Consider the following 13,945-nt stretch of genomic DNA (forward strand, 5'->3'; position numbering starts at 1 on the left):
AATTAATTAAGTTTTGTTTACTTACAACATCTTTTTCTTTTGAGAATATGGAGCTAATAGTGTTTTTATTTATTCTATTCAGTAGGTGCAGTAGGTAGAATTCTAAATCATCTTCTAAGATTCCATGCCCCAAAACACCCATAATCTGTAGTATGTTGTGTTATAAGGCATAGTTAACCTTTTAAAAGAGAGATTAAGATGTGAGGGTGATCTGGCTGTGATATCTGTCACCTCATTGATTGCCACGGTTGATTTGGCTGATCTGGCTGTTTGATTCTTCCTCTCTGCTCCATGTGTGTCCCTCCTAAATTGAGTCGAAGAGGACAATCAGCCCAGATAGAGGAGCACTGTTTTCTCAGTCAAGGGTATATGAGTAGCTGGGCTCCTCTGCTAGAACCTCCAAACAAGTTCTTAAAAGAGAGGCTATCTAGCTATGCCTAATCTCATCACATGAGCCCTTAAAGGCAGAGAGATTTCTCCTGTTAGTGGCAGAAGAGAAAGGCAGAGAGATTCCAAGCACAAGAATTTCATGTGCTGCTCCTAGCTTGAAGATGGAGGAAACAAACCACATGATGTTGAATGAGGGTGGTCTGTGGGAACTGAGAATGGCCTTTGGCTGACAGCCAGCAAGAAAAGGGAGACCTCAGTCCAGCAGTAAAAGGAACTGGATTCTGACAATAATTTGAATGCACTTGTGAGCAAATTCTTCCCTAGATTTTTTGATAAGAGCTCAGCCTAACTGACACTCTGACTTTGATTTTATGGGACCCTAAGTGGACCCAGCCAAGACCACCAGGCTTCTGATCTATAGAACTGAGAGATAATAAATGGATGTTGTGGTAAGCTTCTAAATTTGTGGCAAGTTATCAAATAGTACTAGGTAAACATGTCTGTTATGTTCAGGCAAATGGAACTCCTGGCTAAGTTATGAAATAAGTAAATCCCATCAAAGTTTTATTCCAAATTTAATAATCCTATGGTTTCATCTTTGATCCCACTTGTTCATTAGCACACATTCTAGTTTTTTGGACAGAGGAATATGATGTGGCATTTGTGTGCTCTTCTCCAACAGCCTGGAATGATGCTGTTCTTACCTGTGTATATGCTGGTACAGAATTTAACTCCATGAATGCTGAAGTGAAGTTCATCTAATGCTCAGTGCAGTGAATTCACTCCAGACAAGTAAAATTTTCCTCAACTGTCACTAACTCCTCGAAATTCTTTTCATTTGGTGGGATAAAATATATAAACAAAAATGTATTGCAGACTATTAAGACTGCATGTTGCAAATGGAAAAAAATCCTTCACTCGGGCATTTTCAAAAGGTTACTGAGGAATGCAGCATTAGTTGATAATGTACTTAAACAAACACTGGGGAGAGTATGTGCTACTTACATATTCATGAGGGAGCTGCCATTTGGACAAGTCTCAGTGTAAAGGAGAGGAGAAGTGGACTAAATCTGAAAGATTGTCTCACCCTTCTGTGAAACTGGGACTAGGAGGTACCTCTTGACCACACCTTTTACAAACTTGATCTAGAACAGAAAAATTATCTGCTTTATGTTTTTACTTTTTAATCTTCTTGTCCAGGCAGAGGCTCTACCTTTAGACCCAATCAACTAATAGGTTGATGTTACTCTTAAATGTGCTTGACAAGGTATAGCCTCTGTGTACTGAATACAACCAGTTGGGGATCAGTCATGAGTTCTGCCCCTTTTAAAAAATTATTATTAGAAAATAAGAATATTCTCATCTCTAAAACAAGGAAAATAGTACTTACTTTACAGGGTTCTTATGAAAATTAAGTACAAAATCTACAAAAAGCTGTTGTCTCTGTGCCTGGCAGTTGTAAGGGCTCCATGGAGCTCCATTTATTCTTGCTTTTCTGGAGAAGGCATAGAGTCCTGTGCCTAGAGCACACTGGTTCATTCTACATAGGTTCACTTCTTTTGGCTTCTATTACCAATGGCAGGGGAGCACCAGGGTTTGGGGATGCTCAGAAGCTGGGGCCTTCTTGTTAACATAGATAAAGTGTGCCAAGCACTTTCAAACGTAGCACCACCTTAAAGGTACTGTCAAGCATTGACCCTGATAAGTTTGTGACAATCCAAATATTTAATCATATATTTGAAAATGCTCACATGGTCCATGGTCATTCTCAAGTCTGTTTTGCTCTCAGTGTCTCTTTCCATTCCTAGCATATTAAACCAACTATAAAACAGGGAGAAGCGGAAAAGTACAGTCACACAGCAGGGTTTTGTCGATAACTAAGATCTATATCAAATTTTATAGTTTATAGGTGCTTCCACAGCAATTATTACAATAGCCCTTTTAGGTTATAGTATAGTGTCATTATTATTATCTCCATTATGTGAATCATGAGATTAAAATTCATGAAAGCAAAATGACTTACCTAGAGTTGTTCTCTAAATTGCTAAGGAATAAGATTTTTTTTTTTTTTTCTAAATAAGAATGAAGGGTAGGCGATCTCCTTCCACTCCATGCAGAGCTTGTTGTGAGTTGCTAGGTCTGCGTTGCATAGGCTGGTCTGTTGGGAGGACCCGGCCCGGGGTCCGGGAGTGTACCTGGCACTGAAGTCCCGAAACCTTGGGATTTCCCAGTTGACAGATGCAGTGGCCGGTCATTCGTGACAGCCCCAGTCAGGAGTCAGTGACCTTGGAGGATGTGGCTGTGAACTTCACCCAGGAGGATTGGGCTTTGCTGAAGCCTTCCCAGAAGAATCTCTACAGAGCTGTGATGCAGGAGACCTTCTGGAACCTGGCTTCTGTAGGTCAAAAATGGCAGTACCAGACCATTGAAGATGTGTACAAAAATCTCAACAGAAGTCTAAGATGTCAAGTGCTAAAGAAATTCTTTAAACATAAAGAAAGTAGACAACATGGAGAAATGTTCAGCAAGATTCCAGATTATAGAGTGAACAAGAAAATTTTTAGGGTAAAATGACATAAAAGCCACCTGTGTAGAGAAATGGTCAGTAGTCTTTCATAATTTCTGAGAGACATAATAACCATGGACACAGGGTATCTGAGTATCAGGACTGTACAGAAGAGGCCCCATGAATGTGAAAGATGTGATAAAGCTTTTAAGTGGCCCTGTGACCTTCGAAATCATGAAAGAACTCACACTGGAAAGAAATTTTACACACTTGTGCAGTGTGGGAAAACCTTTGCTTGTTCCACCTCCTATTGAAGATATGCACAAATTCACACTGGAGAAAAACCCTATATATGCCAGCAATGTGAGAAATCCTTCTGATGTTCCAGTTTCCCTGAAATACATGAAATAATCCACACTGGAGAGAAACCTTTTGTATGTAAGCATTGTGCAAAAGCCTTCATTTGTGCCAGTACTCTTCGAATACATGAAAGAAACCATAATGGAGAGAAACCTTATGTGTGTGAGCTATGTGGGAAAGCTTTCTGAGAGTACGGCAAAATGCTAAGGCATGGAAAAACTCATAAAGAGGACAGACACTGTGCATGTGAGGAATGTGAGAGAGTCTTCAAGAGCTATGGTTACTTGCAAAAGCATGCAAGGATTCATGCTCACCAGAAACCCTACATACAGAAAGTGGAAGGCCTCTTTATCTCCCATCCACCTTAACATACCTAAGAATGCCTAGAGGAGGGCCTCCTGTCAAGGTAGAGTGGGAAAGCCTCTAGCATGTGTGTTCCATTCACAAGGATGAAAGAACACAGTATTGAGAAAAACATCATTAGTGGAAGAGATGTGCAAAATTCTTTAGTTGGTCCACGTGTAAGCATGTACACTGGATCAAAGCCATGTGAATGAGAAAAATACAAGAAAGATATCAGTTGTAATAGTTTCAGTGTCTTGTAAAAATTCCTTTGTCTTGAAAGCCTATGAATGTAAGTAATATAAAGGGTATAATGCCATACCTCATCTGAAGGAAGCCTAAAAGGTACGTTATTATTGTGTCCATCATTGGCTCTTTTTCAGGGTGGATGGTGTTTGATTGAATCAAATAATAAAATTGTAATTATTCTACTGTCAAAAAAAAAGAATAAAGGGTAAACTCACTTCCAGGGAATTACTGATGCACTTAATCAGGAAAAGGCAGATTTGTTATTTTATGCCACTAGAAGACCAAGTTAGAGATTACCACTGTACAATGCAATGATCTATAGAAATTTAAAATTGTTATCAAGATGAATAAACTATGAAATCAAAGCTTAAGCCTTCAGTGTGTTCTTTAGGTAAGAATATAATTGGGGGTTGCCTGTAAAATCAGAGTTGAAAAATATTTATTGAGAAGCCCATATATAACATTGCCATAATTTTGGAGTTTTGAAGTTAATTCCAAACAAGTATATCTCTTCATTTGTTTTCTCTCCTGTGTCCACATTTGAAACAGATGTAATCTTGGTAGTAAAATCACCATGGACAATGTTAAAAATATTATGAGGATAGGGAGATGTGGAAGAAGTAACGAACTAACCTGGTTAAGGGTGTGTTTTAGAGAAGGGACTATTTTACACCTTCCCTTGAAATACTATTAGAAATTACAGATTGGTTATGTGTTCAAGATTTTCATGCCTTTCACACCCACTAATTACTAAGCTGTTTCTTTTCCTCCAATAGATGTATCTGAATTGCTGCTTAGACATCAGTATTTTCCATGGTTCCCAAAACACAAAGCCTTGAGTAGTTACCTGCCATTTGTCATAGATTGGCCTTGCATTAACACATGCATTTTGATTTTTGCAATAATGATGGTTCTATACATTTAATTATGGAGTAATTTCACACAGTGAGATTTGGACAATCTACTACTATTCATGAAATTGAAGAGAATCTATTTAGAGAAAAGTCTTTTATATACACATGGGAAACCCAATTAAGCAAGGAACATCCAATTATCTCCTTTCATCAGGGTTGGAAGGGGTATCAAATGAGCCCAGAATATTCCGATAGACAGTGTAACAAAAGAGTTGGCTGTTAATCAGGGGATGAGCTAGGATACATGTAAAAGTCCTCGGGAAAATGAAAAGAGGAGCTGAGCTGTCAGGAGACATTTCATTCATTTCTTTTGTCTTAGATCATTGCTTATTTTTACTATTGGAGTATGAGTTAAGAAGAGGTTTGGGTACTTATTTTGTGAGTGCAAGAAGAAATGTACCAAGTGCTATCATGGAACTGGTGAGGATCAGTGAGCTTTATGAGTACCAGGCATTACTCAGGAAGACTGAGCATCCCATGAGGCCATAGCAGGAGTCCAGGACTCAGGTAGACCAAAGGACAGGGAGCTGCTGCCTCTAAGACTTATCCAAATCAGTGCATGCATAACAGGACACTAGCAAGTGGGCCAGCCACCCCTTCCCCAGGGTGTAGTGAGAGGTACCAGTGTAAGAACTAGTTCTCTAACCAACCACCTTTCCTCTGATTCCCCTCCTAGTATAAGCCTCCAAGTTATTATTAGATAGTGGGGTGGGAAGTATTGGGGGACTAAAAAGCTGCTTTCAAGGAAGTGCAGTCTGTGTGGATAGAAGTTATTCTTCCTGTATTCATAAGCTCTCATCATCTTCCAACATAAGGAAGGAGGATCCCAAGATAATTGCCATGAATATTTGCAGAAATCTGGGTGGAAGAAGTGGTACATGAACTCTTCTTCCCCCAACACAGAGTCAGAAATGAAGGATCGCTTAGACCTGCTGAGTGCTCATTGCTGCTGACACACGTGGGTCAGCAAAGAGGCAGACAGGCTGAGGAAGCAGATGCCATGGACACAAAGATGTTCCCACCATGTAAAGTGGCAAGGATGTGAGAGTGGAATAGACATCTGGACAGGGCCAGGATGCCTTCTGGAAGAAGCTATCACTATAACAACAGGCTGTTGGCTGTTGGCTGATGGTAAGTGGTTTGGCCAGGGTCCGCTGCCCAAATCTGGCCACTTTTCCATGAGAAGCTGACCTTACCAAGAATCCCATGTGTTCTTTGGAAGACCACTGTGCCCAAAAGACGCAATTTGCAACAAAGCCCAGGTCTCTAGGACAGAGAAAGCAGTGACAACAGATACCCACAGCTTTACCCTGCCAAGGAAGGAGGGCTTGGCTCCTCCTTACTTATTTCCCCCAGTGACAAACACTAGAGGAACCAGCAGCTAGAAGAGAACCTGCTGGGCCTGATCAAAACACCTCTCTCCAAGACCCTCCCCTGGCTTCATCACATACATTCAGAAAAAATGAGCTTGCCTGAGCTAAGGAGAGAAAAAGAAAAATACTGGAATCTTGCAGCACTGATTTTAAATAATGTTAAGTAAACTACATTAGACACACAAGCCTAAATATCACATTGTTTCTCTTATATAGAAACCCCAAGGATAAATAAATTATTAATTTTATTGATACATTTTAGGTATACAATATAACAACATTCATCACTGGAAATTTGCACCTTTGCATAATCACTATTGGTTCTTATTTTTTCCCCTGCCCCTGCCCTCCCTTCAACCCCTCCATCCCTCTCTATTTACAAAGACTTTGTTTCCATTTTTTCATTTTCTCATATTAATTCCATTCCCTTCTTTCCTTTCCCCTACTCCTCCCACTTCCCCTTCCCCTTTGCCCCTTTTCTTCCTATTTCACATTATCTATTATACCTTTTAATCAAGGCTAGCTGGAGTCCTATATGCCTCACTTATCCGTATGTCAAGTTCTTTTCTCCTGCTTGGGAAGTTTTCTGCCATCACTTCTGTGAACAGTTTTTTTATGTCATCTGCACTCTCTCCTCTTTCTTCATTGACTCCAATCAGTCTTATATTATTCTTCTTTGCATCATCTAGCAGCTGCTGGATTGATTTCTCGTGTTCCTTTACAATTTTAAAGCAATTTTTCTTTTCCTGGTCACTAATTGCAATCTTATCTTCTATATGTGAAATTCTATCCTCACAGTGGTTCATTCTGCTGTGCAGACTTTTGATGAACATTTTTTATCTCCTGGAAATCTGTTTGCATCTGTTTTATGGATTCCATTTGTTTCCTATATTGGGATTCCATCATGTTCCTCAGCTCCTCTATTTTTTTATCTGTGTCCTCTCTAGATTTATTAATCATGTCTTGCACTATGAGCACAATCTTTGCTGTTATCTGAGTAATTATTTCTGATTTCATTTTTCCCAGATCCTCTTTTGTTGCCAGTTCAGAGAGTCCAGGTGGTTGAGTATCAGAGTGTTCCATCTTGTTTCCCCTTGGGGTTCCTTTAGTTGATCTGGCAGTCTGGTTTTGAGACTTATGTGTCTTCTCATTTCCACGGGGGGGGGGGGTGTGTGCTTCTGGCGCCTGCACAGCTCACCTTCTCCGTCCTAGGAGCATGGAATGGAGGCGGAAGAGCTTCCTTACCAGTGCTGCTATCTATTATACCTTTTAGTCCTTATTTACACTTTCAGTTTCTCATTCTAGAGAAACTATTCAGTATTTACACAAGTGTTTCCTATCTATTTCACTTAAGAGTATCATCTCAATGTGCTTCCATTTAGCTATACATGTCTCTAATTTCTCTTTTTCTATGACTGAGTAGTACTCCATTTTATAAAAAAAACACATTTTTCACACCGAATCAGCCTGCTGCAGACAGGCAGGTCTGTGCACGCCCTACTGAAGTCGCAAGTCAAGTGGAACATTCCGAATCAGCCCATGACCCAGCAACAATCCACTGGACACCCCCCGCCCCGCCCCCCGCTCCTCTGTACAGCCACCTGGTTCCACACTACAAAGACGCACAGGACAGCAGACCACCAGACCACGGTACTGAGTCCTGCTGCTCCTGGTCCAGAGGAAGGGGCTTCCCAGCCACTATCCCTCCTGCTGCTCCCAGCCCAGAGGAAAGGGCTTTTAGGCCACCATCCCTACCCCTGCTCCTGGCCCTTGGCCCACCTCTCCCAGCTCAGAGGAGGTAATCCCTGCAGGCACCAACAGGCCACGCCCCCAGTCCAAGTGAGAAAACACGTAAATAAGTCTCAAAACCAGACTTCCAGATCACCTACAGCAACCCCAAAGGGAAATGAGATGGAACACTCTGACACTCAACCACTTGGACCCACTGAACTGGCAGCAAAAGGGCATCTGGAAAAAATGAAATCAGAAATAATTTCTCAGATAACAAGAGAAATTGTGCTCCTAGTGCAAGACATGATTAATAAATCTAGAGAAGAGCTCAGGAACATGATGGAATCCCAACATAGGAAACAAATGGAATCCATAAAACAGATGCAAATAGATTTCCAGGAGATTAAAAACTCCACTGAAAGTCTGCACAGCAGAATGAACCAGTGTGAGGACAGAATTTCAGATATAGAAGATAAGATTGCAATTAATGACCAGGAAAAGAAAAATTGCTTTAAAATTGTAAAGGAACATGAGAAATCAATCCAGCAGCTGCTAGATGATGCAAAGAAGAATAATATAAGACTGATTAGAGTCAATGAAGAAACAGGAGTGCAGATGACATAAAAAAACTTTTTGCAGAAGTAATAACAGAAAACTTCAAAGCAGGGGAAAAGAACTTGACATACAGATAAGTGAGGCATATAGGACTCCAAATAGCCTTGATTAAAAAAAAAATCGACACATAGGCATATAATTGTTAAGATTCCAGAAACTCAAAAGAAGAACAAAGTTCTACAAGCAGTTAGAGGAAAGAAACAAATCACATAGAAAGGAAAGCCCATCAGAATCACAGCAGACTTCTCAACACAAACCATCAAGGCAAGAAGAGCTTGGAGTGACATATTCCAAGCCCTAAAAGAAAACAGCCTCCAACCCAGCTTGATGTACCCTACAAAACTATCTTTCAAAAGGGATGGAGAAATAAGATACTTTCATGACAAAGAGCACCCCAGGAACTTCGTGAATACCAAACCAGCACTCCAAAGAATTTTACACAATATCCTAGGAGCAGACATTGAGGATCACAACCCCAGGAAGCAAAGCAGAATGAACCCATCTGGCATGACAAGAAATTAAATGTAAAGAGGGAGAACCCAACAAAAAGAAAAAGTCATGGCAATGATAAGTCAATACATTTCAGTTATAGCCATCAACATTAATGGTCTCAATTCACCAATCAAAAGAAATAGACTGGCGGAATGGGTCAAGAAGCAAAATCCAACAATATGCTGCATACAAAAAACACACTTAATTCAAAAGGAAACTCATAGACTGAAAGTTAAAGGGTGGAAAAAAATACTCTATGCGACAGGACCCCGAAAGAAAGCAGGAGTAGCTATCTTCTTTGCAGATCAAGTAGATTTCAAACCAACATTGATTAAGAGAGATGAAGAAGGACACTACATCCTTGCAAAGGAAAGAATCCAAGAGGAATAGATGACAATCATAAATATCTATGCACCAAACACTAGTGCACCCAACTATATAAAACAAATACTAACGGACATGAAAAGTCATATATGCACTAATACAATTGTAGTGGGGGACGTCAACACCCCACTGTCACAAATAGCTAGATCAACTAGACAAAAAATAAGTAATGAAATACTAGAACTCCATTGAACTCTTGAACAAATGAACTTAACAGATGTTTATAGAGTCTTCCACCCCACAAAATCAGAATACACATTCTTCTCAGCTGCATATGGGTCATTCTCCAAAATAGACCACATACTCACACATAGAACATGTTTAAGTAAATGCAAAGGAATTGAAGTTATCCCCTGTATATTATCAGACCATAGTGCGATGAAATTGGAGATCCATAGCAAAAGAAACTCGAAAAATTTCATAGAAATGTGGAAATTGAACAACACACTTCTGAATAACCAGTGGGTCACAGAGGAAACAGCCAATATCATACTAAATGGTCAAAAACTGAAATCCTTCACATTAAAATCAGGAACAAGACAAGGATGTCTACTATCACCACTCTTGTTCAATATATTTCTGGAAACATTAGCCACAGCAATTAGACAAGAGAAAGAAATAAAAGGAATAAAGGTAGGAAACAAAAAAGTCAAATTGTCCTTATTTGCAGATGACATGATACTGTATATAGAAAACTCCAAGAACTCCACCAAAAGTCTTCTAGATTTAATAACCAAATTCAGTCAAGTAGCTGGTTACAAGGCCAACACACAAAAATCAATAGCTTTCCTGTACATGAATGACAGACTCACTGAGAGAGACATAGGGCAAATAATTCCTTTCACAATAGCATCCAAAAAACTGAAATACCTAGGAATCAACCTAATGAAAGAAATCAAAGACCTCTTCCCTGAAAACTATGGCATTCTGAAAAGAGAGATTGAGGATGATATCAGAAAATGGACAGACATCCCCTGCTCCTGGGTAGGAAGGATTAATATAGTTAAAATGGCCATACTTCCAAAACTTCTATAAAGATTTAATGCAATTTCAGTTGAGATCCCAGCAGCATACTTCATGGATCTTGAGAAAACAATTGGAAAATTCATTTGGAACAAGAAGAGACCCAGAATAGCTAAAGCAATTCTAGGTAACAGAGACATGGCAGGGGGTATCACAATCCCCAACCTACAACTGTACTACAAAGCTACTATGATAAAAACACCATGGTACTGGCAAAGAAACAGACCTGAGGACCAGTGGAACAGATTAGAAGATGCAGAAACAATGCCAGACACACTCAGCCATCTCATCTTTGATAAAGGAGCCAAACACCCTCACTGAAGGAAAGATAGCCTCTTTAATAAATGGTGCTGGAAAAATTGGGCTTCAACTTGCCAAAGATTAAAACTAGACCTATATCTCTCACCATGCACTAAACTAATATTAAAAAGGATTAAAGATCTAAATATTAAAATAGAAACCCTGAACCAGTTGGAACAGAGGTTAGGTAGAACTCTTGAAAACATTGGTGTAGAAAAAGATTTTATGAACAAAACCTCAGTTGCCCGTGAACTAGCACAAACAATCAACAAGTGGGATTTCTTCTTATTAAAAAGCTTCTGCACAGCAAGAGAAATCACCAGCAGTGTGAAGAGACAACCCACAATGTGGAAAAAATCTTCACCTGCTCTTCCTCAGACAAAGGTCTACTATCTCGAATCTATAAAGAACTTAAAAAGATCAGACCTCCCAAATTTAAAGACCCAATCCAAAAATGGGCATCTGAAATGAACAGACATTTCTCAGACAAAGAAGTAGAAATAGCAAATAAATACATGAAAAAATGTTCAACATCACTGGTCGTTCGAGAGATGCAAATGAAAACAACGGTGAGATTCCACCTCACTCCAGAAAGAATAGCTGCTATTATGAAATCAACCAATAACAAATGCTGGCGGGGCTGTGGGGAAAGAGGAACCCTGCTCCACTGCTGGTGGGAGTGTAGACTGGTGCAACCACTGTGGAAATCAGTATGGAGATACCTCAAAGAACTAGGACTGGAAGTCCCATTTGACCCTGCTATTCCCCTGCTGGGCATCTTCCCCAAAGAATTAAAAGACTCATACCACAGTGATATATGTGCGCCTATGTTCATAGCAGCACAGTTTGTGATAGCTAAAACTTGGAAGCAGCCCAAATGCCCATCAACTGGAGACTGGATAAAGAAAATGTGGTTTTAAAATAAAATGGAGTACTACTCAGCCATAAAAAATGAGAAATTAGAGGCATTTATAGCTAAGTGGATGCACACTGAGGCGATACTCTTAAGTGAAATAAATAGCACACACATGTATAAATACCGAATAGTTTCTCTGGTGTGAGAAACTGAAAGTATAAATAAGGACTAAAATGTATAATAGGTAATGTGAAATAGGAAGGAAAGGGGCAAAGGGGAAGGAATTGGGAGGGCTAGGGGAAAGGATAGAAGGGAATCGGATTAATATGAGAAAATGAGAAATAGAAACAAAATCTTTGTAAACAGAGAAGAATGAAGGGGTTGAAGGGAGGGCTGGGCAAAGGTGAAAAATAAGAACCAAGAGAGATTATGTAAAGCTGCAAATTTCCAATGATGAATCTCATTATATTGTATACCTAAAATGTACCAATGATTAGAATGAACAATCGATAAAGCAAAATAGGAAGAAAGGTCCAAAGTGGTAGGGGTAGTAGGAGGGGCAGGGGAAAGGAAAGAAGGGAAAGGAAAAATGATGAGAAAATGAAAAAATGGAAATAAAGTCTTTGTAAATAGGGAAGGGTGGAGGGGCGGAAGGGAGGGCTAGGAATGGGGAAAAAATAAGAACCAAGATGCATTATGTAAAGGTACAATTCCCAATGAGAAATGTAATTGTGTTGTATACCTAAAATGTACCAATAAAAGAATTTAACAACAACAAAAAACCCCCACATTTTCTTTATCCAGTCTCCAGTTGATGGGCATTTGGGCTGCTTCCAAGTTTTAGCTATCACAAACTGTGCTGCTATGAACATGGGTGCACATATATCACTATGGTATGATTCTTTTAATTCTTTGGGAAAGATACCCAGCAGAGGAATAGCTGGGTCAAATGGGACTTCCAGTCCTAGTTCTTTGAGGTATCTCCGTACTGATTTCAGTGGTTTCACCAGTTTACACTCCTACCAGCAGTGGAGCAGGGTTCCTCTTTCCCCACAGCCCTGCCAGCATTTATTACTGGTTGATTTCATGATGGAAGCCATTCTTTCTGTGGTGAGGTGGAATCTCAGTGTTGTTTTCATTTGCACGTGATAAATAAATTAAAGGTAAAGTAAAAGATATATAATAGGAAACAGGACCATAGATCTTTTGAAAATGAGCAGACCTAGAGATAGAGGGAGGGGGAAGAAGATATAAAAATAATTAAAATGTGTTATGTATATGTGCCAACTTCCCCATTATGAATTTAATCATTATGTACTGCAAACATGTACTTACAAAAATAAAAAGTAAAAACAAAACAATGCTATGCCTTAGGACTTTCAGACTGTTTTAATAGCTAAAAATGTCTGAAAATGTTCTTAAGAAAGTGGATTTATTGGAAGAAATAAGATGTTTTCTATTCACACATAATAGATAGAGTCTCCTCAATAAACTGGAGAGAATAAACTGAGGATACTCAGAGTGTAATGATTTCAGTACATCAGGCAAAATGAGTGTGACCAAGAAAGAAGGGGAGAAAAAAGGAAGAAAGGAAATGGAAAGAGGAGGGAGGAGGTGTAGCCATTCATCTGCTTATATCAAGGAGAGGGCTGTTGAAGGTTTGGTAATGAGCACTGCCCTTGGCAATGCCTGTTTCGAGAGGCTATCCTAAGTCTGCTGTGTTCATCTAATCACTGAATGATAAGCAAGACTGATGGCTGCTCTCCTTCATAATTGTCTTCCCCTAGATGGAATGAATGTGCACAGTTCCTTTCATCATCAAAATCTTTAATCATTTTTACTCCCTTTCTCTTCTCTAAAATATGATTTCTTTGCCTTTTTTCCCCAGTATTTTAACAGAAATCATTTTCTAAGTTTTTTTTTGTTTCTCTTTATGTGTATCTCATTTGATTTCATGCCTTGAATGTAACAAGCTGTAGCTAAATCAATACCACCTAACACATCTTCAAGAGACAAGATCTTTTTTTTTAGACATCTGATTCCCTAGGCACACAAATAGATGAATTTCCAGAATACGTTTTTCCTCTGGTTTCTAGAAAAGTGAATAAGAATAGATTCTTTCCATGAAAATAGAAAGGGTTTCTTTCCATTCTTTACAGTTGGTGCCAAAAATTTTAAGGTGAGGTCTATAGTATTTGCACAAAGGGCTGTCACTGAGATTGCTTGCCCTTTGATTTTAAGAACACATTTTTTTCTTTTTTCTGCCTCCTCACTTCCAACCTGACTGAATGTAGTCATCAGTTTGCCAAAACAAAATACCTATAAGTGGAGGATTTTATTAGAACAATCAGCATAGATGGCTCCATCACCACAGTTTGAAGTTCCATAAGTACATCATCTTTAATGGTTG

General features: G+C 39.3%; 1 pseudogene across 1 annotated transcript in view; it reads left to right on the forward strand.

The window, feature by feature from the left end:
• LOC106009451 (zinc finger protein 878 pseudogene) overlaps positions 1 to 13,945 on the forward strand; it is a 252,194-nt pseudogene continuing 238,249 nt past the window's right edge. The window contains exon 1 of the transcript XR_015452325.1: positions 1 to 13,945. This exon is cut by the window's right edge and continues 23,696 nt beyond it. The product of XR_015452325.1 is annotated as a zinc finger protein 878 pseudogene (transcript).

The sequence above is a fragment of the Heterocephalus glaber genome, unplaced genomic scaffold, assembly GCF_053883595.1.
Source record: "Heterocephalus glaber isolate CG9 unplaced genomic scaffold, H.glaber_assembly_v1.0 deba00001444, whole genome shotgun sequence".
Taxonomy (NCBI): domain Eukaryota; kingdom Metazoa; phylum Chordata; class Mammalia; order Rodentia; family Bathyergidae; genus Heterocephalus; species Heterocephalus glaber.